Source organism: Scyliorhinus torazame, chromosome 14 (assembly GCF_047496885.1).
Source record: "Scyliorhinus torazame isolate Kashiwa2021f chromosome 14, sScyTor2.1, whole genome shotgun sequence".
NCBI classification, from domain to species: domain Eukaryota; kingdom Metazoa; phylum Chordata; class Chondrichthyes; order Carcharhiniformes; family Scyliorhinidae; genus Scyliorhinus; species Scyliorhinus torazame.
In genome coordinates this window covers 46,290,653-46,315,811 of record NC_092720.1, presented here as the reverse complement: position 1 = coordinate 46,315,811, position 25,159 = coordinate 46,290,653, and the positions used below count along the sequence as shown (strand labels likewise).

The window sequence follows — 25,159 nt, the reverse complement described above, 5'->3', positions numbered from 1 at the left end:
GGAAAGAGCACCCTACTGAAACACATGCCTTCACCCTATCCCCATAACCCAGTAACCCACCTAACCTTTGAACACTAAGGGACAACGCCTCTAATGTGATCTCGCAGCATCATGAGGATGAGATCCAGATTTACATACTTAAGCGAGCCACTAGGCTTATTTAAAAATGCCCAATTCTCCCAAGGCCCGGGACGAACACCCATGCCTGGGATATCTCACCATGGCACCATTTAGCACTGGTCCACAAAAACATGGATCAGGCATAGTGGCACCTGGGGGGGGGGGGGGGGGGGGGGGGTCACCCACGCCATCGGCCGATCCTGGTGGTCGGGCTCTGGGAAGGGTGGTACCCTGGCACTTGCCTCTAGGGGGTCCTCAAGCGACCCCCCCCCCCCCTCCTTCACAACTCATTTCATACCTCAGTCATGTCCTCTGCCTCCACAATTATATCTCTTTTATAATAATGGACCCCAATCGGCCGCATCCACCCTTTGAGACTACCCTTTTACTATTTATATGTTTGTTAAAGACTTTTGATTTCCTTTTATGATCTATTCTTATACTCCCTCTTTTTATTATTCCCTTTTTAGATGTCCCCTATATTCTGTATTCAGTTTGGTTCTCTACAGTATTATGAACCATACATTTGTAAGGTTTTTTCTGTCTTATTTTATTCTTTGCATCAGTAATCCAGGGAGCTCTAGCTTGTGATGTCCTTCCCTCTTATGGGAATGTATTCTGTTTCAAGACCTCCCATTCTTCAATTACTGTTTCTCCAACCAGTGTTTGATCCAATTCACTTAGGCCTGATCACTTTTCAACTCATTGAAGTTAACCTTTCCTCCACTTAGTATTTTTACCTTGGACTGTTCTTGTCTTTTTCCGGTGACAATTCTAACACTGATCATATCATGATCACTGTTCCACAACCTGGGTTTAATTCCCGGCTTGGGTCACTGTCTGTGCGGAGTCTGCATGTTCTCCCCGTGTCTGCGGAGTTTCCTCCCACAGTCCAAAGATGTGCAGGTTAGGTGGATTGGCCATGCAACATTGCCCTTAGTGTCCAAAAAGGTTAGGTAGGGTTACTGGGTAGGGTGGAGGTGTGAACCTAAGTAGGGTGCTCTTTCCAATGGCCGGTACAGACTTGATGGCTGAATGGCCTCTTTCTGCACTGCCAATTCTATGATTCTATGAACACTCCCTACTGAACCTTGCCCAATTTCATTCCTTTAGAACCACATCTAGCTGTACTTTTCTTCATTGGGCTGAAAGCACACTGGTCAAGAAAGTTCTCTCATACACATTTCAAGAATTTCTCCCCTTCTTTCACCTTTACTCCCTCTTTCCCCTTTACACTTTTATTTTCCCAGTCTATTTCATATTTGTAAGAAGTCTTGCAACACCAGATTAATGTCCAACAGGTTTGTTTCGAATCACTAGCTTTCGGAGCACTGCTCCTTCCTCAGGTGAATGGAGCAGTGCTCCGAAAGCTAGTGATCCGAAACAAATCTTTTGGACTTTAACCTGGTGGTGCAAGACTTCTTGCTGTGCTCACCCCAGTCCAACGCTGACATCTCCACATCATATTGCATCTTTAATTTTCATAGTTTCATCCTTCCAAACTTAAAGATAATCTTTTCCTGTGTGTAGAATCCACGCAGACTGTATATATGTGGAATGATTGGCTGGATACTGCGATATAGATTTATTCAAAATACTCAATAATTCTCCTTGCCCCCGAAGTGTCTACCTCCTCAACCTGCACCCAGGTCAGGGTTTTTATATTATGAGGTTCTCTCCTCATTAAAGGGGAAGCCCCGCCCCATTACCGCGGAAACTCGCATTCTGTGGAGGACACAGGGAACCGGATGGTCCGCACCCCGTGACCTCCATGGGGGTTGTAACCCAGTGATTATTTGATAGACCTGCATACGGAAATCCAAATAAGGTATGAACAATGTTTTATATATTTGATAAGCTTATATCAATAGTTTGAAAATTGTTCATTCTTTCAAGCTTCAATTAAAAATCAGTTCATCTTCAGTCTTGAGAAATGAATAGTTCCCTCCAAATTATCACCTGCAAGATAGGTGATTTACAAATCTTCCAAGGAACAAACGTGCTACTCAGAAATTCATGATGGATATAACACCTCCTTCATTAACACAAGCTGGAAGCATCCCCATATGTCAGTAACAATTTCAGTTAGAGACAGAATTCACCCTATTCTTGCTGTTTTTCTTGCCTGATTTATTTTTCTTCTTGATGGTTCTAGGATAATCCATTTGGAAATGGACTGGGGGGCTTGGGTTGGGAGTAAGGGGGTGGTGGGGCGGAGGATCAGGCTTAAGGCCAGGGTGCGGTCAGGAGTGGTGTCACGGGTCCTATGGGGGAGTCATGTGTATAAGGGGTGTCTCGTGCGAGACCAGGTCTGGGTATTTAAATAGTTACTCTGGAGTTAGATGTGATTATTTTCCCCCTTTAACTCTTTCAGAGTAACTATCAGGGTTAAAACTAGCAGAACAATCCAGAGTTAGCAATTTAGATCACTTTTTTCAGATGGTTTCAAGCCCAGCCCAATTGTCCAGAGGAAGTCAGCACTTCTGGGCAATTTCCAGGTAAACCCTTACCTGGGAGCTTTCTAGAGAGTATCATCAGTGGATCGTTGGGGTACTATTTTTCATATCTTGGGAGCATCCTCTTGCCGAAGGCAGACATAGCAAAATTCATCATCAACGTGGCAGCTCAGTCTTTAGCCAACTGAGGAAAAGAATATTTGAAGATCTGAATCTGAACCCATGACTAAAATCATGATTTACCAGACAGCAATGATGTCAGTGCTCCTACGTGCTTTAGCGATTTGGACAACCTACAGCAGATGGCTCTAATCACTGGAGAAGTACCACCGCAAGACTTTCCAAATCCAATGGTAGGAAAGGCAGTTCAACAGCAGTATCATCTTCTATGCTGACACGGGACTCTTGAAGGAATCGCTATATTCAAAACTTGGTCATAGCAAAATTCAGGAGGACAGCGGAAATTCTTTAGGGACATCTTCAAAGCATCCCTATCCCCACTAACTCCGGGGAGGCCCTGGCTTGTGATGAACCAAATTAAAGAAGGTTCATTCGGGAAGACACCAAACATATCTGGAAGATGCAGAGGTGAAGTCGAGGCATTAGAAAAAATGCACAAACTTCCAAAAACTTATCTACCTGATCCTTCAAGCACCATCTGCCCTGCCTGTAGATCATGCATTGAATGTAACAGCTAACTCAGACATCCATTATTTTATCTAATTTATCTTAGTATGTAATCAGGATCAATATTTAAATCTACAGTTCCTTCTGCTGTTGGCCTTTGATGCCCAATCGACAGTTAGTATAAAATAACTAGTTTATTCATTTTCATCATTTCTGAAACAGTTATTTTAAATATCATTGCTTTGAAATGGTATGTGCATTATTAAAAGTATAATATTTTTTTCATTTGCTTGTTAAGGATATGAAATCTATTGAATTAAGTTGTCATACCAAACAACATTAGATTTCCAACAAAGAGGCTTAGGTTTAGGTGCTTTAATGTTATTCAATAGGAAATTATGTAAGAAAATTGTTTTGGTGTCATTTTCCCAGCACCAAAACTGCCCTGGCCAAAAGACAATGCTTCCTAAACTATTTTCCAGTGTGACCCATTTTAATGCTTGAAAATTTAAGTCACTCCCCAAATGCCAACTACAAAACAGCAACAAAGCAGCATAGTGGCATTTAGTGAAGGATGTTTTGTGTGCAGTTGGTATTCGCATACCTGCCTATGAGCCAGTTGCTGTGGATTCAAGACCCACTTCATCTGTTGATGGACAAGGAAGGTGCATTCATAATGTGGCCAAACAAGTTGAGTATCAATCTGTAAATCCTTCCAACATACACCAATAGCAGGCACTAAGATTGGGAGAGATTATGGTCAATCATGTGATGGAAGGAAAATTGGAGCCTCTACCATCACTATTTATAACGCTGGACACTAACATGCATGTAAAAGTGTATGTTGCCACAGCAACTTGGACTCTTTGAGGGACTTTTTGGCTCAGTTGGCAGGACAACTGGTATGGATCAGATTGGTGCCAAAGGAACGAGGTTCAATTCTAGTTCAATCTGGCTGGGGTGGTTTCGGGACCTGCCTCTTTGCCTTACCCATGAAGGAAATTGCAATGCTGTGGGTCGGACCAGCCTTTAGCAGGGACTTAAAGAAGAAATAATATTCTATGTAATTAATAAAGTTTGCATCATATAGCTCAGCACATAATACATCGAAAAAATATGTGTAATAGAGACTCTGTAAAAGTATTATTGCTTTATGTACTCACCAGTTAATTACTTCATCTGAGCCTCCCCAGCTCATGGACCTTGGGAAGAAGGCAACAAATACTATAGACATTCACAATTACATTTAGCATTACTGATTTATGGAAAAATCACACCAAGGTTCGCTGACATTCCATTGACATTGACATTCCATTGTTTTTAACCATAAGACAAGTCAAATAGACATAGAACATAGAGTGCAGAAGGAGGCCATTCGGCCCATCGAGTCTGCACCGACCCACTTAAGCCCTCACTTCCACCCTATCCCCGTAACCCAATAACCCTTCCTAACCATTTTGGACACTAAGGGCAATTTAGCATTGCCAATCCACCTAGCCTGCACGTCTTTGGACTGTGGGAGGAAACCGGAGCACCGGAGGAAACCCACGCAGACACGGGGAGAATGTGCAGACTCCGCACTGACAGTGACCCAGCGGGGAATCGAACCTGGGACCCTGGCGCTGTGAAGCCACAGTGCTATCCACTTGTGCTACCGTGCTGTCAAAGTTTTAATTTTCTACTAAGAATTTCAGTCCCTCCCCCCAACACCCCAAACATGCTGTAGTCAACCCCCCTTCCCCTCCACATACACACAGTTATCAGCCGTTTCCCACCCCACACAGATTATAATCAGCCCCACTCCACACTATTAGTTAATAGTTAACCACTGTATCTGCTGTGTGTTTCATTGTAGTTCTTGGTATAATTGAACAGTAAATGTGTTTACATTTACAAGCCTGGTGATTGTAATTATTGGGCGGCCAAGGGTTAAAGGGTATTTTTATATGAATTATTGGTTAATTCACTTGTATTTTGACTCCTGGATGAGTGGGGCTGGAATTGGCCACGCACTTGCCCAGGGTGTCCTAACATCAAAGCCTACTTTTACTGAATCACTGATGTTATATGCTTCTTGATTCACCAAAGATATTTATCTGTATCAAGTTCCAAATATTGATCATAAGAAATAGGAGTAGGAGTTGGCCATTCTGCTCCTCAGGCTTGCTCTGCCATTCAATAGAATCGTGGCTGATCCGACATTCCTCATGCCCATTTTCCTGCCCTTTCCCCATAACCCTTGATTCCCTTACTGATCAAGAATCTCTCTATCTCAGGGCTTCCTATGAAATAATATCTTTCTATAAATAAGGAGATCAAAACTGGTCACAGTACTCCAGCTGTGGTCTCACTAGTACCTTGTACAATTATATTCCAACCTGGAGCGGCACAGTGGTTAGCACTGTTACCTCACAGCGCCAGGGAGCCAGGTTCAATTTCAGCCTCGGGTAACTGTCTGTGTGGAGTTTGCACTTTCTCCCAGTGCCTGCGTGGGTTTCCTCCGGGTGCTCCGGTTTTCTCCCACAGTCCAAAGATGTGCAGGTTAGGTGGATTGACCATGTTAAAAAAATTGCTCCTTAGTGTCCAAACAAAACTGGGGTTACTGGGTTACAGGGATAGAGTGGGGGTGTGGGCTTAGGTAAGGTGCTCTTTCCAAGGGTCAATGCAGACTCAATGGCCTGTATGACCTCCTACTGCACTGTAGTGATTCAATGAACCCCCTTGAAATAAGGGCCAACATTCCATTAGCCGTCTTGACTACCTGCTGCACCTGTCTGCTAGCTTTGTGTTTCGTGCACAAATACCCCCTACACACTTTGTGTTGCAGCTTTCTGCAGATTTTCTACATCAAAATAATACTATGTTCTTTTGTCCTCCCTTCCAAAATGAACAATCTCACATTTTCCCACATTTGCCAACATTTTGCCTGCTTATTTAACCTACCACTATCTCTTTGCAAATTGTTTGTATCCCTTTCGCAACTTGCCTTTCCATCTATTTTTGTGGCATCATGCAAAATTAGCTGCAGTATATTTGCTTCCTCCCGCAAGTCATTAATATATATTGTGAACATTTGTGGTCCCAGCACTGATCCCTGTGGAAGACTGTTGGTTACAGGTCACCAACCTGAAAAATAACCCCTTATCCCCACTTGCTGTTTCCTCCCCATTGGCCAATTCTCTATCTATGCCAATATACACCATGGGCTCTTATCTTTTGTGAGGTACATTGTCATTGAATCATAGAATCTACAGTGCTGAAGGAGGCCATTCAGCCTATTGAGTCTGCATCGGCCCTTGGAAAGAGAACCATACTCAAGCACACGCTTTCACCCTAACCCAGTAACCCCACTTAATCTTTTTGGACACTAAAGGGCAATTTAGCATGGTCAATCCACCTAACCCGCACATCTTTGGACTGTTGGAGGAAACCGGAGCACCTGGAGAAATCCCATGCAGACACTGGGAGAATGTGCAGACTCCACACACAGTGACCCAAGCCGGGAATCGAACCTGGGACCCTGGAGCTGTGAAGCAACTGCTAACCACTGTGCTACCGTGCTGCCCTTATTCCAATTCTTTCTGGGAGTCCAAATAGAATACATCTATTGGTTTCCCTCTATCCACTCTGGTTAACTTCCTCAAAAAACTTGAATAAATTAGTCAGACACGATTTCCCTTTTGTAGCCATGCTGACTCTGGTTGATTGAGATTATGATTTTCCAAATGTACTGCTATTACTTCCTTAATAATTGATTCCAACATTTTCCCCAAAATAGATGTTGGGCTAGTAGTTACCCGCTTTTTGCCACCCTCTCTTTTTGAATAGAGCTGTGACATTGGCAGTTTTCCAATCCTCCAGGACATCTCCAGAATTCAAGGACCCTTGGAAAATTACAACCAATGCATCCACTATCTCTGTAGCTATTTCTTTGAGGATCATACAATGGAAGGCAACCTTTGACATTGCCTCGACGAAGGATGTCCAGAACCCTACAAGTCTGGGGCAAGCCCAAAACATGTATATGTGGTGGCCGGGCCTCCCTGGCACCATTCACATCTATCTTCCACCTCTGGGAAGAACCTGTTCATTCGGGTTCTGGTTAGGTGAACTCTGTGTACCACATTAAACTGCATGTGGCTGAGCCTTGCACAGGAGGAGGTGAACTTGGCCCTGCTCCGTGCTTCGCTCTAGAGACCCCAGCCCACTTTTGTCCCCAGTTCATCGCCCATTTTCATCTGGCTTCTTCCAGTGGTAGTCTCATCCTGTCCAATAGCTGTTCGTAGATGTTCCCACAGTCCCCCCCCCCCCTTCCTTAGTGTCCATATTTATCAGGTCCTCTAATAGTGTGGTTCTCGGGGCTCTGGGGTATCCTTCCATCTCCTTGCGGAAAAAGTGCTTTACATGAAGATACCAAAGTTCCTGTCCTGTCGGTCGTTCCAGGTCTTCCGTCAGCTCGCTCAGTGTCGCTAGTCTGTCTCCCATGTAAAAGCAATTTAGCACGCCAATCCACCTACACATCTTTGGACGGGAAGAGGAACCTCGGCAATACTTTCATTTTGATCGTCTGCACCCTCCTCGCCAGGGAGAGCGGGTGCATGTCCCATCTCTGTAGGTCCTTTTTAACTTCCTCCGCCAGGCTGGTCAGGTTCCACTTGCAGATCGGTGTCCAGTCCCGGGCCATCTGGATCCCCAGGTAGCGGAATTTGTTTTAGGTTAGTTTGAATGGGAGTCCCTCCAGCTCTGTCCCTCCCCTGTCTTGGTTCACCAGGAATTCCGCACTCTTGCCCAGGTTAAATTTGTAACCCGATCAGGTTCTGAACTCTTTCAGGAGCTGGAGGATTGCTCTCAAGCCTTCCTGTGGTTCCGAGACATAGAGGAACAGGTCATCCGCATAGAGTGAGACTCCATGCTCTCTGCCTCCCCTTTAGATGCCCTTCCAGCATTTTGAATCTCCCAGAGCGATTGCCAGTGGTTCAATTGCTAGGGCAAACAGGAGTGGGGACCGTGGGCATCCCTGCCATGTGCCTCTGTGCAGCTGGAAGTAGTCAGAGCTGGGGGTGGACTCGCAAGCAAGGGGCACCCTGCCTCCTAGGCTAACACAGGCCACGTAATCGCTGATACCCAAAAAAGACAAAAACCCGACGTACATCTCGCTGCTTAACGTAGACGCGAAGATACTTGCAAACATCCTGGCCAAGAGACTAGAGAACTGCGTGACAGAAGTGGTCATAGAGGACCAGACGGGCCTTGTCAAGGGTAGGCAGCTAATTCCCCCCCCCCCCCCCACCCCGGGAGAGAACACCATAGATGATCATCTTCCTGGACATCGAGTGGAAATACCTCTTTGAAGTACTGGAGCGGTTTGGGCTAGGAGCAGGTGCACCTCCTGGGTGAAAATCCTGTACAACGTCCAAGTCGAGCGTTCCCCTCGCCTTTATTAAAGTTAAGTTTCCAGTTTTGATCTCCTTGTAACCATGTCTCTGTAATGGCTAGGAGATCTTATTCATTTACCTCAATTTACATTGTACCTTTGTCTACCTTACTATGAATGCTTTGTGCATTAAGATACAAAGTCTGTAGGCTTGCCTTTTTACTATTTTTAATAATCCTAAGTGTACTTTGTACTGTGGCCCTATTTGCTTCTCCCCCTTGATTACCCTATCTGCCGTTTTTGCATTTTACTGTTCTTTTATTACAGCCCTTGTTTCTCTTTCCATTGTCACCCTGCTTAGGTTCCCATCCCCCTGCCATTCTAGTTTAAACCTTCCCCACTCATACTAGCAAACACACGCCTTAAGACATCAGGCCCCCATTCAGGTGTAACACGTCCAATTTGCACTGGTCCCAACTCCCACAGAAACCCGTCCCAATGTCCCAGGAATCTGAAACCCTCCTCCTTGCAACATCTTTCCAGCCACGTATTCATCCAATATATCCTGCTATTTCTACTCTGACTGGCATGTGGCACTGATAGTAAACTTGTGATCACTTTGAGGTCCAACTTTTCAATTTACTTCCTAACTCCAAATATTCGTCATTTAGGACCTCATCCCTTTCTTTACTTATGCTACTGGTATTGATGTGTACCACAACCACTGGCTGTTCACCCTCCCCCTCCAGAATGTCCTGTAGCTGCTCTGAGACATCATTGACCCTAGCACCAGGGAGACAACATACCATCCTGGTGTCTTGTTTGCGGCCACAGACATACCTATCTATTCTCCTCACAATTTAATCTCCTATAACTATTGCATTCCCACCCTGTGCAGCAGAACCAACCATGGTTCAACAGATTTGGTTGTTGCTGCTTTCCCCTGAGAGCCCTTCCCCTCAACAGTATCCAATGTGTTATGCAAGGGAATAGCCACAGGTGATTCCTGTACTGCCTGTGTAGTCTTCTTGCTCTGCCTGGTGGTCACATTCCTGCCTATGGACTCTTAACTTGTTGTGTGACCACCTCTCTCACGATACTTTCCGCTTTGCAGATGTTCCCCAGTTTTCCCAGCCGCTCCCCCTCCAAAACCCAGGCTTCCAGGAGCTGCAGCTTGTGACACTTCCTGCACACATGCTGGGCCCTGGTCACTGGAAATATTCCCGGCTTCCCACGAGCAGCTCACCATGGCTTGGAGCTCTCCTACCATGGCTTACCACTTTAAATTGAACCTTTGAAAGATGCTAGATTATATCCAATTTGTTAGGGCCCTTCTTCCCTAGTTCTTGCTACTACAGAATATGGCTCTTTTAAATTATAAACCACAAAAGACCTTCCATACAATACCACAAGTGATAAAAATAATAAATACTTACTCGACTTTGCCCACTACGTATCAATCAGCTCACTCCCCTGTAGCCTCTACTGATGCAGCAGAGCAAGACCACGCTCAAGATTTAAAATGTTTGAAAGCAAAGGTAAAAAAAGCATCCCTTTCCCCTCTGCACCAAATTCCCACTGTGCTCCAAATTCCCAATACCCACACGGACTTTGGCTGTGTCTCGCTCAGGAAGTGTTTGCTCCCACTGCTCGTGCCCAACGAGTGAGAAATTCACTAATCCAAACATTGATGTCGACAAAGTTCAGAAAACTAAAAAGTCTCTCCCTGAGATCCAAGCAGGTTCTGTAGTGGGTGTAGAATATGGGCTAGATTCTCTGGTTCCCCAGCCGTGTGATTCTTGGAGGCGCACCGTTTTCTAGCAGCGGAATTCTCTACTCCCGCCACTTGTCAATGGGGTTTCCCATTGAAGTCACCCCATGGCTCTGGGAAACCCACCGGCAGGGTGGTGGGGGGGGGGGGGGGGGGGGGGGGGGGGCGCTGCGCTGCACTTGGAATAGAAAATCCCAATAGCTGGAGAATTCTGGCCATCTATTTATGTATTCCGTTTTTAAAAAAAATTTGCATCTAGGTAACACCTAAAAGTCTAGCATCCAGATCTGTTCTTCATACATTCTAAATGTCCAATGAATGAAAATGATAGAGATTCTCTCTATCAAAAAACACTTCACCGTCGTGGAGCAAATTTTCCATGAACTTCTTTTTCAATTCTTTCATTGACCATGTGCGCACCACTCTACGCCCAAGCATCCATTTCTCCCTTGCATAACCTCCAACTCACCATAAGCAAAACTATAGATGATCAGCTCGAATAATAATATTAGTCGTACAGGGTAGCACGGTGGTGCAGTGGTTAGCACTGCTGCCTCACGGCGCCAAGGTCCCAGGTTCGATCCCGGCTCTGGGTCACTGTCCGTGTGGAGTTTGCACATTCTCTCCGTGTTTGCATTGGTTTCACCCCCACAACCCAAAGGTGTGCAGCGTAGGTGGGTTGGCCACGCTAAATTGCCCCTAAATTGAAAAAAATGAATTGGGCACTCTAAATTTATTTTTTTAAATAATATTAGTTATATATAAAATTGTTGAATTGATTATGGTTTGAAAAGCAGAAGCAGTTAATGTGATGCCAGTATAATGGCAGAACTGGTTATATGGTTTTACAATGTTGGTTTGTTTTGGATACATAAAGGACATGGTAGTATAGAGATAACACAAAAAAATGTTCTATAGAATCAGAGACCGGGATTAGCAAAAATAGGCCAAAATGGGATGCACAGCAGGACTTCAGTATAACTTGGAACTGGTCCAAGCTATTAATATTTAATCCACTTCCATTCCCCTATCCACAGTTGCAGGGCCTTTTTCCTCTTAACAAACATATGAGCCTAATTTTGGTCAGTGTGACTTCATTTCTTTTATAGCAATTGTTGTCCATCTCAGACAAGCAATGTTAGGCCATTAAATATTATTCCAAAGAGAAGGTAAAAAGGAAAAACTCATCGTGGTTAATATAGCTCTCCAATTGACATATTGTAGCTCTTGTACTATCCATGGCAAGAGCATCATTTTTCCTAATGAGCCAAACCCATTCCAATTTTTTAGTAAGGTTACAGAATTGAAGAGAGGTGAAGTGAAACCAATCTATTTATTTACAATCTCATCTAAAAAGCTGCATATGAGGTGATAAACACTAGTCAGATTGGTGTAATTAGTTCTGTACTGGGCTTCAGCTTTGTATCAGTCTTCAGGGCTGCAAGCATCATGTTTCATAGAGATATTAAAAGGACAAGATCTAACAAAAAATGGAATTTGCATATTTTCAGTTATTCAATCTGATAGCAACGGTAATATTTTAGAAATTCAAAGGTATTGAAAAATAATTTAAATACAGATGAATACTACAATGGAGAGTGCCTCAGTTGGCCAGTATTGAGTAGATATTTGTGAGTGCATTAGTCACCTTGTAAAGCCGTGCTAAACAACCACAAAATCATTTTACTGTTACCATTTTTTCAGACAGGTGCTATTTAACAAAATAAAATGTATTCCAATTAATGTACAAAGTGGGGTGCCTTTTATTTGGAGCAGCATTAGGTGGAATATTTAAATAAGAGAAGCACCAATTGAATGCATTGTTACCTGTGAGCATATCTGTTTCTGAAACTTTATTAGCCAATCAGAGAGTTGACTTTGCCTCCCCATGCTTTCAGGTAATTTAGTGTTGCGGAACTGTCACATCATAAAACTGTTTCTTAAACAATTATATCACACATTTAGGGTTAAATTAAGATGCAGGTTTTGCACTGGAAAGAGCAAGCCTGTATTTATACATCATCGGTATACTCTAAAGTGTTCATAAACAATTAATTACCTTGAAGTGTAATCAATGACGTTATGTAGACCATGATCAGCAAATTTTAAAGCAAGTAGAGAGGCAGGAAAAGGGGATGCGGGGAAACAAACTGAAGGTCTGTGATAAAGTAGAAGACATCAGAGATGAAGGGTGGGATTTTCCGTCCACTTAGGTGGGTTGCATTGACTACCAGTGGGATCTTCTGGTCCCGCTGATAGTTATGGTGCTCCGAGTGGCTCGCCTGAACCCCCACCGGGGAACCAGCCGTGGGGGTTTGCCTTCGATGGGCCAGAAGATCCCTCCGATGGGAAGGGTAAGAAAAATCCATCTGAAATGTCAAAAAGGACGATAATGCAAGGCAAAATGTAGTAGTAATGGGCAAATAAAGAAAACAAAAGATGCGTCGAACAATAGTATTCTGTTTTTGTAAATTGTTCTGAAGAATGTTGTCAACCTGAAAAAATAACTCCTATTTCTCTCTCCACACATGCTGCCTGACCTGGTATTTTCTTTTTTATTCTAGATTTCTAGTGTATGCAGTATTTTGTTTTGGTATTGCTTTTAAATAAAGGTTTTATATTTCCTGTTTGGATGTGAATCTATGTAGTAATCTATGGTCCTTGTTTTTATGATGGGCTCTAATGGTTTAGTTGTCGAGTGCATTGTGCAATAGTTTACTGAAGGTTTCATAGTCCAATACTTTAGTTCCAGATTCAATTCCTGCTCTGGTGACTTAGTTGATCTCAGCTAAGACAGAAATGGGAGCTCTTTAATTGACTACAGTGCATCAAAACCATTATTCAGTAGTGCATTTCCACCTGATTGCTATCCATTGACTTCCCTGGTAAATATAAGAGTGTTGATATTGGATGAGGACAGATGTGATTTTGTTGTGATGCTCTCTACAATAGCCTGCTGGCCCTTGCATAATAAGTTCATTGAGGCAGAATGGTGTAAATAACGTACAGAAAGCTCACACCTGTAAACTCACACCACTGGAGAAGATGGCAGAAACGATGCAAAAGTTATATACCTTTTTTAAAATGCACAAGCTTTCAAGTCCATAATTGGCATTAGATGTTTCGCAAAGTAATTCAAACTGATCCAAGTAGTTGGGAACCAAGTTGTAACAGTATTGGGTGTAGTTTTGAAATAAAAGAACAATATTAGCAATTCAGTACTTTTATGAAACTATTTTTTAGGTGTCATGAGAATGTCGCTTTAAGAAATTTTGGCTGCTCATTTTACTGCAGTGATGTCAGTGTGGGTGGAGCCGAGCTCTGGTTCTGCTTTTTAGTTTCACTTTGAGAAAAGCTTGGCTGTGTCTGTCTTTTTGGTTTCGTTTTTCAGTGAGTTGCAGTTGAAGTCAGCCAAAGCAGCTGTATTGTTAAGCTCTCTGCCATGAAGAACTATCTCTTAATCATTTGGTGAATTCAGAACTATAAATGTTTTCAGTATTGAATGTAAACCCTGATGTGCTTCTGTTTAAAGGTTTGTTAAGTCTTCTGGGTGAAAAGGACAGCATACAGATTATTTAGTGTTGTATTCTTTGGGGGGTGTATTTGATTTACTGGTTGCTAAGATGTTCACTGTTTGTTTCAGAAAGGTTAACTTGAGTTCATAGAATAAACATTGTTTTGCTTTAAAAAAATACTTTCCATTTCTGCTCTCCCATACCTGTAGAGTGAGCCGTGTGCTCCCCATACCACAATCTATTAAAAGTTGTGGGTCAGGTGAACTCCATGATACACTTTGGGATTCTCTAAACCCTGACCCATAACAATTGGGGGCTCAAAGGAGATAAAAGTATATCTATTGGATTGGCTTAGTGAACTTAAAGTCAGTGAGGGGTGAGCATATTGTGGTTGCTTTTCAGGTGTGGTATTTTAGTTTAAGTGGGGAGTGTGTTGTGGACAATGGCTCTTTCAGAGGCTCAGAAGCTTTTGGGGGTGGAGACGGTCACACACACTACCTTACGGACAGAGACTAAAAGCAGACTGTTAGATTTGGCAAAAACATTGCAGTTAACATTACCTGACAAAATGTGAAAAGATGAGGTAATCATAGCGGTGGCTAAGCATTTAAAGTTGCCCGAGATACAGTTTGACTCATTGGAAATGGAAAAAATTCAGTTGCAAATTAAACAAATGGAACATGAGAAAAAATTAAAGCAGCTTGAATACAAAGAGAGGAAAAAGAAAAAGAAAGAGAGAGAGATAGAGAGGACAAAGAAAAAGAAAGAGAGAGAAGAAAGGAGGAAAGAAAGAATAGCCCTAGCAGAACAAAAAGGAAAAGAAAGGGAGATACGGATCAGGGAAAAAGATAAAGAGAGAGAGTTTGAACTTTAGAAAATGGCCATGAAACATGACAGTCAGTTAAAATTGGCAGACGTAAAGTGAAACGTACTGTTGGATGATAGTGATGAGGATAATGAGAAAGAGTGTCATAGTCGAAGGCGTGGTGGGGATCTATTTAAAGATGTCCAAGCATTGCCAAGGTTTGACAAGAAGGAGGTAGAAGCCTTTTTCATTTCATTTGAGAAGGTGGCTAAATAAATGAAATGGCCACAGGACATGTGGGTATTACTGATTCAAACAAAGCTGGTAGGTAGGGCTAGTGAAGTGTTTGCATCACTACCGGAGGAGGTATCTGGGACGTATGAGGAGGTGAAAAAATCCATCTTGGGTGTATATGAACTAGTGCCTGAAGCCTACAGACAAAGGTTCAGAAATTTAAGGAAAGAATTTGGTCAAACATACATGGAGTTTGAAAGGCTCAAACAGAGTAATTTTGATAGGTGGATAAGGGCTTTGAAAGTAGACCAAATGTATGAAGCTCTCAGAGAAATTATACTTGGAGGAGTTTAAAAATTCAATTCCTGATGTAGTGAGAACTCATGTGGAAGAGCAGAGGGTTAAAACTGCGGGATTAGCAGCAAAAATGGCAGATGATTATGAATTAGTTCATAAATCAAAGCTTGGTTTCCAACATCAGTTTCAGCCTGTGAGGAATAGAAACTGGGGATGAGAGAAATATTCAAGTGGTAAAGGTAAAGGTGATCTGATGAGAGATAATAAGGAGAGTGTACCTCAGATTTTTTTTTTTTTTTTTAATCCAGAAGGGTGGAAAAGTAATGAAAAGTTTCAGATGTTTTCACTGTAATAAATAGGCCATGTAAAGTCACAGTGTTGGTGGTTGAAGAAAAGCACTGGGAAGGCTGACATGGTAAAACAGGATAAGGGTTTGTTAAAGTGGTAAAGGAAAGCCCAAGGGAAGCGAAGGAGGTGCAAAAGATTGTACTAACTGTTCCAAGAGGTGATTGATAAAAGGTGCCAGATGTCTTTAAAGAATTTACTTGTGTGGGTAACGTTTACTCATGTGTATCAGATATGGGAGTTAGTCAATCTTTAATGGTAAGAGATGAGGAGTTACGTAGTTTGGGAAGAATGTTGCCAGAAAAGGTGGTAATATGTGGAATTCAGGGTGAGAGGAGTAGCGTTCCATTATATAAGGTAAGGTTGGAAAGTCCAGTGAAGAGTGGTGAAGTGGTAGTAGGAGTAATAGAGAAACTATCTTGTCCAGGAATACAGTTGATCTTGGGTAATGATATAGCTGGATCGCAAGTGGGAGTGATGCCTACTCTGGTCGATAAGCCAGTGGAAAATCAGACAACTGAAGTATTGAAGGACGAATATCCTGGAATTTTTCCGGATTGTGTAGTAACAAGGTCGCAAAGTCACAGGTTAAGACAAAAGGAGAAATCAAAGAGTGAAGTTGAAGTGCAATTTTCAGAAATGATTTTTGATCAGATAGTTGAAAAAGAACAAGAACAGGTGGAGGATGAGGCGGATATTCTTAGTTCAGGAAAATTGGTGGAGTTACAACAGAAAGATATAAAAATAAAACTGATGTATCAGAAAGCATATACGGAAGAGGAATCTGACTGTATACCAGAGTGTTATTACCGTAAAAGTGATGTCTTGATGAGAAAATGGAACCCTTTACTTATGCAGGCGGATGAAAAGTGGGCAGAAGTTCATCAAGTAGTATTGTCGGTAGGGTATAGAAAGGAGGTGTTGCGAGTTGCACATGAGGTACCAGTGGGAGGTCATTTGGGGATAAGGAAAACTCAAGCTAAAATCCAGAAACATTTTTATTGGCCTGGACTACATAAAGATGTAGTTAAACTTTGTCACACATGTCAAGTGACAGGGAAACCTCAAGCAGTGATAAAACCAGCGCCCTTAATACCCATTCCAGCATTTGAGGAACCTTTTACAAGGGTCCTAATTGATTGCATAGGACAGCTTCTGATAACAAAAAGTGGGAATCAATATTTTTTGACTATAATGGATGTGTCTACTAGGTTTCCAGAGGCCATTCCAGTATGTAATATTACAGCTAAAAAGATTGTGGAGGAGTTACTTAAATTCTTTACTAGATATGGACTACCCACAGAAATACAATCGGATCAAAGATCGAATTATACCTCAAGGTTATTCAAAGAAGTTATGGATAGCTTAGGAATAAAACAATTTAAATCAACTGCGTACCATCCAGAATCACAGGGAGCATTAGAAAGGTGGCATCAGACATTAAAGACAATGTTGAGGGCTTATTGTCAAGATTATCCAGAGGATTGGGATAAAGGAATTCCATTCGTACTGTTTGCAATTAGGGATGCACCTAATGAGTCAACCAAATTTAGTTCTTTTGAACTATTTTTTGGTCATGAGGTAAGAGGACCACTTAAATTGATTAAGGAGAAATTGGTGGGTGAGAAATCGGAAATTACACTATTGGATTACGTGTCAAATTTTAGGGAACGATTAAATAGAGCAGGTGAATTGGCTGGACAACATTTGAAAGTTGCACAAAATGTGATAAAACGGGTCACGGACAAGTAATCCAAAATTTGTAGTTTTGCCAGTGGAGATAAAGTTTCAGTGTTGTTACCAGTGGTAGGTGAGCCTTTAAAAGCTAGGTTTTGTGGGCCTTATCAGATTGAAAGGAAATTAAGTGAGGTGAATTAAGTGATTAAAAACGGCAGACTCACCGAGTGTGTCATGTGAATATGCTTAAAAGGTACTTTGAAAGGGAAAGAGAGAAAAAGGAGGATGTTTTAATGATTCTAACTCAAAGTGACAAACCAAATCCAGATGACTGTGAATTTGACATTCCTCAAATTAAATTGGAAAATGAGGATGTTCTTAAAAATTAGGATAAATTGTTGACTTGTCTTCCAGAGGAAAAGCGAACTGACCTGAAAGAGTTATTGATATCACATGGGCAAGTTTGTGGAGATAAATTGGGAAGTACTAAAATGGCTATACATGATATAGATGTGCGAAATGCTGTTCCAATCAAACCACATCCATATAGACTTAATCCTTTGAAATTGGCACAGGTTAACAGAGAGATTGAGTATGCTGAAGAATGGCATAATTGAAGTGGGTTGCAGCCAATGGAGCTCACCCATAGTGATGGTACCTAAACCAGACGGTACTCAATGGTTGTGTGTGGACTATAGAAAGGTTAATGCAGTTACAAGAATGGACTCTTATCCTATCCCACGTTTGGAGGATTGCATTGTGAAAGTGGGACAGTCCACTTTTATTTCCAAATTGGATTTACTTAAAAGGTTACTGGCAGGTACCTTTATCCGAAAGGGCGAAGGAGATTTCAGCTTGTGTGACTCCAGATGGGATATATCAATTCAAAGTTATGCCATTTGGCATGCAAAACACCCCAGCCACATTTCAACGGTTAACTAACACAGTCGTTTCAGGATTACCCAATTGTGCGGTATACATCGGCGATCTAGTAATTTTCAGCCTGTCATGGAAAGACCATTTAAAACATCTGATGGAGTTATTCGATCGACTTCAGGAGGCGGGTTTGGTGATAAACCTAGCCAAAAGTGAATTTGAAAAAGCCCAAGTCACTTTACTGGAGGCGTTTCCGATACCCTCAATACAAAGGGAAATAATGCAATTTCTTGGGATGAGTGGATTTGATCGAACATTTGTGAAAAAGTTTTGTAGCGTGATTGCTCCACCGATGGACTTGCTGAAGACACCTAAAAAATTTTCAATGGACAGTGTACTTTCAACAGGCATTTGACTGCCTGAAAGCTGTGATAACCAATGTGCATGTGAGAATTACAAGGGACTCTGTGGTCAGATTGAACTAAAGTATCTGACTTTAAAGAGAAATGCCGAGACGTAGAGAAATGGACGGATCGTGCAGAGACCGTCTTTTTCAGATGGAGGAAGAAGAATGAAAAAAAAATGGACTATTATTATACCTGTTTGTGTGTGTTGTTTTTTGCAACGATAAAGTATATTTACTGTGTACATTTCTTACAGGATGGTGAAAAGGTGAAAAATGAAACCATCTTGAAGTTGATGGGGGGGGGGGGTTCTTGGGGGGAGGTGTCATGAGAATGTCGCTTAAGAAATGTTTGGCTGCTCATGTTACTGCAGTGATGTCAGAGTGTGGGTTGAGCTGAGCTCTGGTTCTGCTTTTTAGTTTCACTTTGAGAAAAGCTTGGTTGTGTCTGTCTTTTTGGTTTCGTTTTTCAGTGTGTTGCAGCTGAAGTCAGACAAAGCAGCTGTATTGTTGAGCTCTCTGCCATGAAGGACTATCTCTTAATCATTTGGTATTCAGAACTATAAATGTTTTCAGTATTGAATGTAAACCCTGATGTGCTTCTGTTTAAAGGTTTGTTAAGTCATCTGGCTGAAAAGAACAGCATACAGATTACTTAGTGTTGTATTCTTTCGGGGGTGTATTTGATTTACTGGTTGCTAAAATGTTGACTGTTTGTTTTAGAAAGGTTAACTTGAGTTCATAGAATAAACATTAAAAAAATACTTTCCATTTCTGCTGTACCACACCTGTAGAGTGAGCCGTGTGCTCCCCATACCACAATCTATTAAAAGTTGTGGGTCAGGTGAATTCCATGATACACTTTGGGATTCTCTAAACCCTGACCCATAATATAGGAAATCAGAATTGATTTTGTTCTGTTTTCGTTTCATATGTGGAAATTGATTTATCATAAAATGCATATTTTATATGGTCAGCTATTCCACATATGAGTTTATTGAAGCCAGCTACAGGCCTTTACATTAAAGAGAAAGGAGCAGGCTTGCTGCACATGTAGATTTTCCCTTTCCATCTCAGTCGGACCAAGTCCCCGAGCAGTCCACTTGCTTCCATTTAACCATGTTACTTCCTTCACTTTAATTTCAGGTTATGATGTTTGGGAAATGGATCACTTAAGTGAAATGCCTTGTTTAAGAATTGTAAAACAGATTATGTTATAGATTTTAGGATGATACATCTTTTCTGCTTGAAAATGTGTGTTTACAAACAATGGGCAAGATTGTCCGGCCTTGTTACACTTTCGTTCAAGCGAAACAAGGCCAGTGAATAGTGGGAGAGGCCAAAAACGAGAGAAGTGCCAGACGCCAAACAGTTTGCAATGCAACAGGCTCACTTCCGTCGCTGAAACTGGGATCTCGCCGTAGTGTGGCGAGAAACCACTTAACCCCAATTTCCATATAGTTAACAAGAGCCACCCCATATCCATCGGCCTCCCGTCATTCAGCAGCCTCCTCAGCAAGTGCCCAATTATTATTCCTTTTGAAAAACGTGAACCTGGCGGAAGGGCTTTTATGGGGAGCTGAGGAGGTGAGTAGCCATCATTGCTCATAGGCAAAAAGCCTGGGGGCGCTGGGATTTCCGCCCCTTTGCTCGGTAGGGGGTTGGCAGACCTACCGCAGGTGTGGGCGCCATAGAAGGGTAGGACGATGCGCTCGGGGGCAACCACTCCCGGCACCATGCCAACCCTTAGATTGTGTTTATGCCTGTGTAGAGTTTGCACGTTCTCCCCATGTTTGCGTGGGATTTGCCCCCACAACCCAAAAATGTGCAGGGTAGGTGAATTGGCCATGCTAAATTGCCCCAGAATTGGAAAAAATGAATTGGATACTCTATATAAAAAAAAATAAAAAATAAAAATTTAATTGTCACGGGCTGGCTGGGGTTGGCTGAGCAACTGCAGCTTAAGCTATCTTACCTTTATGCCATTATCAACACATTCCATTGTCCTTCACACTGTCATTAACATTTTGTCTGTCTTGTGCCCTACACATCTTTGTTGCAATAACTCCTAGCTCCCACCCATGACTGATCTTCTACTTTGCTCCATCCTCTCCAAACCCGCTTATGCATTATATAATCCATCACTTTCTCCCTTTCTGTAGCTGAAGAAATCATACTGACGTGAACTATCAACTCTGTTTCTCTCTCCACAGATGCTGCCAGATCAGCTGAATTTTTCCAGCATTTTCTGTTTTGCTTATTGCTCAATGTTACTTTCCCTGATGAAGTGGTGATCCATTTTCTTGAACTGCTGTAGTATATAATGGAATAAAATTAGCATCACTCTGTATCCCATACCTTGTGCATATTTTTGCTGAATTATTCAGACATACGAGCACTGTAAATTTATTAAAAGCCATAGAGCCATAATCTGCATATTCATCTAAAATGTCATTCATTGACCCTTTTTAGCTAATATGATAAATAAATTCCTGTAGATCCGGAAGGTTTGATGAACATTGAAAACTTCTCCCAGCACACAGCAGATGTGCCAGGGAGTCATAACCTGCGCACCCACCCCCACCCAGCCTAAAACTGCTTGGATAATGTTTCTGCTCCTTGAAACAATGTCAACTCACAGGCTAGTATGGCAGAAAATAGGATTGTAAGAAGTATAAATGGGAACCTTATTGGGAGAAATGGAAAGCAAGAATTCCGGAAAGGGGAGAGTCAATATGTAATGGTGAGAGGTGGGTAGGATTTGAAAGCATAATTGGTGAATTCTCAATATAAAAGAGAGAGCAGGAAGCAGCACTAACAGAGTTGTCAATATTGCAAGATGTCATGGAGAAACTGGAACTTATTCAAACTTAGGTTCCTATAGTAACATTTTTTTCTGGAAGAAATGAGTGCAATTAAAAGATGGTGAGGAGAGTAGTGGATTGAGACTGGGGCACGATTTAATGGAAGTGTGTCAGGCGGGTTTAGCCAGGTGCGTCCTGGCACTGACAGCGCTGAGAATGACCCCGCTATTAAAAGGGTCTCTGCTTCATTTCCAAGCCTCGGCGAGGAACGCCATGCCGAGGGCGTATTCAGTCCTATTTCTTCCACTAACGAGCTCCACTCACCAGTGCAGGAAGAGATCCTCCTAAGGGCAGGGCGCCCTCGGGCCCGATACCCGGCATGGTCAAGATGCCACCTGGGCACCTTGGCCCTGGCAGTGCCCTTGCTATCCTGGTAGTGCCACCGGGATATCGGGAGATTTACCAGCCTCGTCACGTCCCACGTCGGGTGCGGCGTGGCCAATAGATCGCGTCATGGATCATTGTTCAAGTAATAAACTGAGGATCAGAAATCATTCTGGTGAAGGATGGCAGTGTAGAAGAGCCCTGTTCAAAAACAGACAATTAATTCCAGAGAACGTGAGGTCATCAAAGTAGCAAAGCATACAAAATGAATCATGGATGTAAGTGAAGTGAACAGAACTAAAGAAAAAGCAAGCACCAGAGGAAATTAGTTCAGTGATAAACAACTTGAAACATTCGGTCGACTGGGACAGCCATTGTAGAATTGTTGATTTATGTTTGTATGCAAGGTTAAAAAGTTACCAGAACGTAGGCCATCATTGTCTGTTGTATGATAACAGTGGCCTCCAAATCGAGATTCCCGAAACATGGCAGCCCATTCTCAAACTCACGTGATAACTCTTCACCGCCTCATGCTGAGGACCAGGCTCAATGGTATACTCCTCTCAGTCCTCCTATCCCTCTCTCCCGAATCAGTCAGGAAGGATGATGAGCCATGGGGCAGGAACTCGACAGTGCAGAGGTGGGTCCCCACCAGGGACAGTGCACTCCCTTTGGTAAGCACTTCCTTGTGCACCTCTATTGCCTCCAAAAAAGTACCTGCAATTCTTGGAATTGAGCCCTGAAGACCTGTACCGCAGAGCTGAGATTTTCAGCCAGAACATCAGCTTTGTTGGCAGCTAGTATTCATCAATCAGGGGGTGTAGATAGCCTGGGTCAAGGGGGTGTAGATAGCCTGGGTCACATTGTGATCCAAAAAGACGAGGTGTTGGGTGTCTTAAAAAATATTAAGGTAGATAAGTCCCCAGGGCCCGATGGGATCTACCCCAGAATACTGAAGGAGGCTGGAGAGGAAATTGCTGAGGCCTTGACAGAAATCTTTGGATCCTCGCTGTCTTCAGGGGATGTCCCGGAGGACTGGAGAATAGCCAATGTTGTTCCTCTGTTTAAGAAGGGTAGCAAGGATAATCCCGGGAACTACAGGCCGGTGAGCCTTACTTCAGTGGTAGGGAAATTACTGGAGCGAATTCTTCGAGACAGGATCTACTCCCATTTGGAAGCAAATGGACGTATTAGTGAGAGGAGGTCACCAAGATGATTGATGCAGGTAGGGCAGTAGATGTTGTCTATATGGACTTCAGTAAGGCCTTTGACAAGGTCCCTCATGGTAGACTATTACAAAAGGTGAAGTCACACGGGATCAGGGGTGAGCTGGCAAGGTGGATACAGAACTGGCTAGGCCATAGAAGGCAGAGAGTAGCAATGGAGGGATGCTTTTCTAATTGGAGGGCTGTGACCAGTGGTGTTCCACAGGGATCAGTGCTGGGACCTTTGCTCTTTGTAGTATATATAAATGATTTGGAGGAAAATGTAACTGGTCTGATTAGTAAGTTTGCAGACGACACAAAGGTTGGTGGAATTGCGGATAGCGATGAGGACTGTCGGAGGATACAGCAGGATTTAGATTGTCTGGAGACTTGGGCGGAGAGATGGCAGATGGAGTTTAATCCGGACAAATGTGAGGTAATGCATTTTGGAAGGTCTAATGCAGGTAGGGAATATACAGTGAATGGTGGAACCCTCAAGAGTATTGAAAGTCAGAGAGATCTAGGTGTACAGGTCCACAGATCTGAAAGGGGCAACACGGGTGGAGAAGGTAGTTAAGAAGGCATACGGCATGCTTGCCTTCATTGGCCGGGGCATTGAGTATAAGAATTGGCAAGTCATGTTGCAGCTGTATAGAACCTTAGTTAGGCCACACTTGGAGTATAGTGTTCAATTCTGGTCGCCACACTACCAGAAGGATGTGGAGGGTTTAGAGAGGGTGCAGAAGAGATTTACCAGAATGTTGCCTGGTATGGAGGGCATTACCTATGAGGAGCGGTTGAATAAACTCGGTTTGTTCTCACTGGAACAAAGGGGGTTGAGGGGAGACCTGATAGAGGTATACAAAATTATGAGGGGCATAGACAGAGTGGATAGTCGGAGGCTTTTCCCCAGGGTAGAGGGGTCAAATACAAAGACAAATACAAAATGTGTGCTCAGATGAATATCATAGAATTCCGGCAGTGCAGAAGGAGATGATTCGGCCCATCGAGTCTGCACCAACCCTCCCAACCCTCTGAATGACCACCCTACCTTGGCCCAATCCCCCGTCCTATTCCTGCAACCCCACCCTACAGGCAATTTAGCAGGGCCAATCCACCTAACCTGCACATCTTTGGACTGCAGGAGGAAACCCACGCAGACACGGAGAAAATGTGCAAACTCCACATAGACAGTCACCCGAGATCGGAATCGAACCCGGGTCCCTGGCGTTGTGAGGCAGCAGTTGTAGCTACTGTGTCACCCTGACGCCATTAAATATCAACTGAACGCGATAAATGTTACTTTTTCCTAATGAACCAGCAAACATTGTGCGAAACCATTTAATAATCCGCATTTGCCATTAATTCTCCAATCAGCGGTATCCCAGTGTAAAGATTCTGAATCACAATTGCTGCGAGCAGGGCTCGAACCTGTGTGGGAAAACCCCCTTGGATTTCAAGTCCAACGCCTTAACCACCCAGCCATCGCCAAGATGGATTAAAAATGAGCAGAGCCAGAGCTCGCGAAAATACAGATGCTCCCGTGCTCACATCATGTGAACCCCCCTGTGGTGATATGCATGTGCACATCAATGTATGTAATTATCTATCAATATATCTCATCATCGGTACAACCTCCTTCGCGTTCGACAGCGAAGCTGAAAGCAAGAGCTTCGATGAAGTAATAAAGTACTTTGATCGTTACTGCTCCCCGCTGAAGAAAATTGAAACATTCAAGTTTTATATCATTCGCATGCACATTCAGACGATGGGCAAATCTTTCAATAGTTTTCTAACTGACTTGCGATTGAAGACAAAGTCATGTAACTTTAATACTTTAAATTTGTTGATGATTCGCTATCAGATAGTGTTCGTGAATATCAAATGACAAGGTACATGGGAGAATATTAAGGGAAGATGAACTTCAACTGGAAAAAGCTGTCAATATTTGTCATGCCTGCAAGCTAGTTGCACAGCAGATTAGCACGCTCAATCTGAAAATTTTGGCACCAATGTGGACGAAGACGCCAGCGCCATAAGCACTGTGACACAGTCAAAGATGAAACATGGTCTCAGTGCGGTGGCCATTTTGGGCGGCCGACCAGATCTACCAGTTTGTGCCAGCAATGCGGCAATTGACATTTGTAATGGGCTAAGAGCTGGTCAGACAGGAGTGTCCTGAAGAGCAATGGACCAGAGGCATCCTGTGAGGCAGCCACTAATTTCCACTAATGAGTTTAAGTCTGAGTGGGACAATGTGACCTCT

General features: G+C 42.9%; 1 protein-coding gene and 1 non-coding gene across 3 annotated transcripts in view; one reads left to right on the top strand and one right to left on the bottom strand.

Annotated features, from left to right (window-relative positions):
* ece2a (endothelin converting enzyme 2a) overlaps window positions 1–25,159 on the top strand; it is a 465,220-nt gene that overhangs the window by 336,508 nt on the left and 103,553 nt on the right. The gene's annotated exons all lie outside the window — the stretch shown is intronic.
* On the bottom strand, window positions 24,304–24,383 carry trnas-uga (transfer RNA serine (anticodon UGA)). The gene has a single exon. It is a non-coding gene; the product is annotated as a tRNA-Ser (tRNA).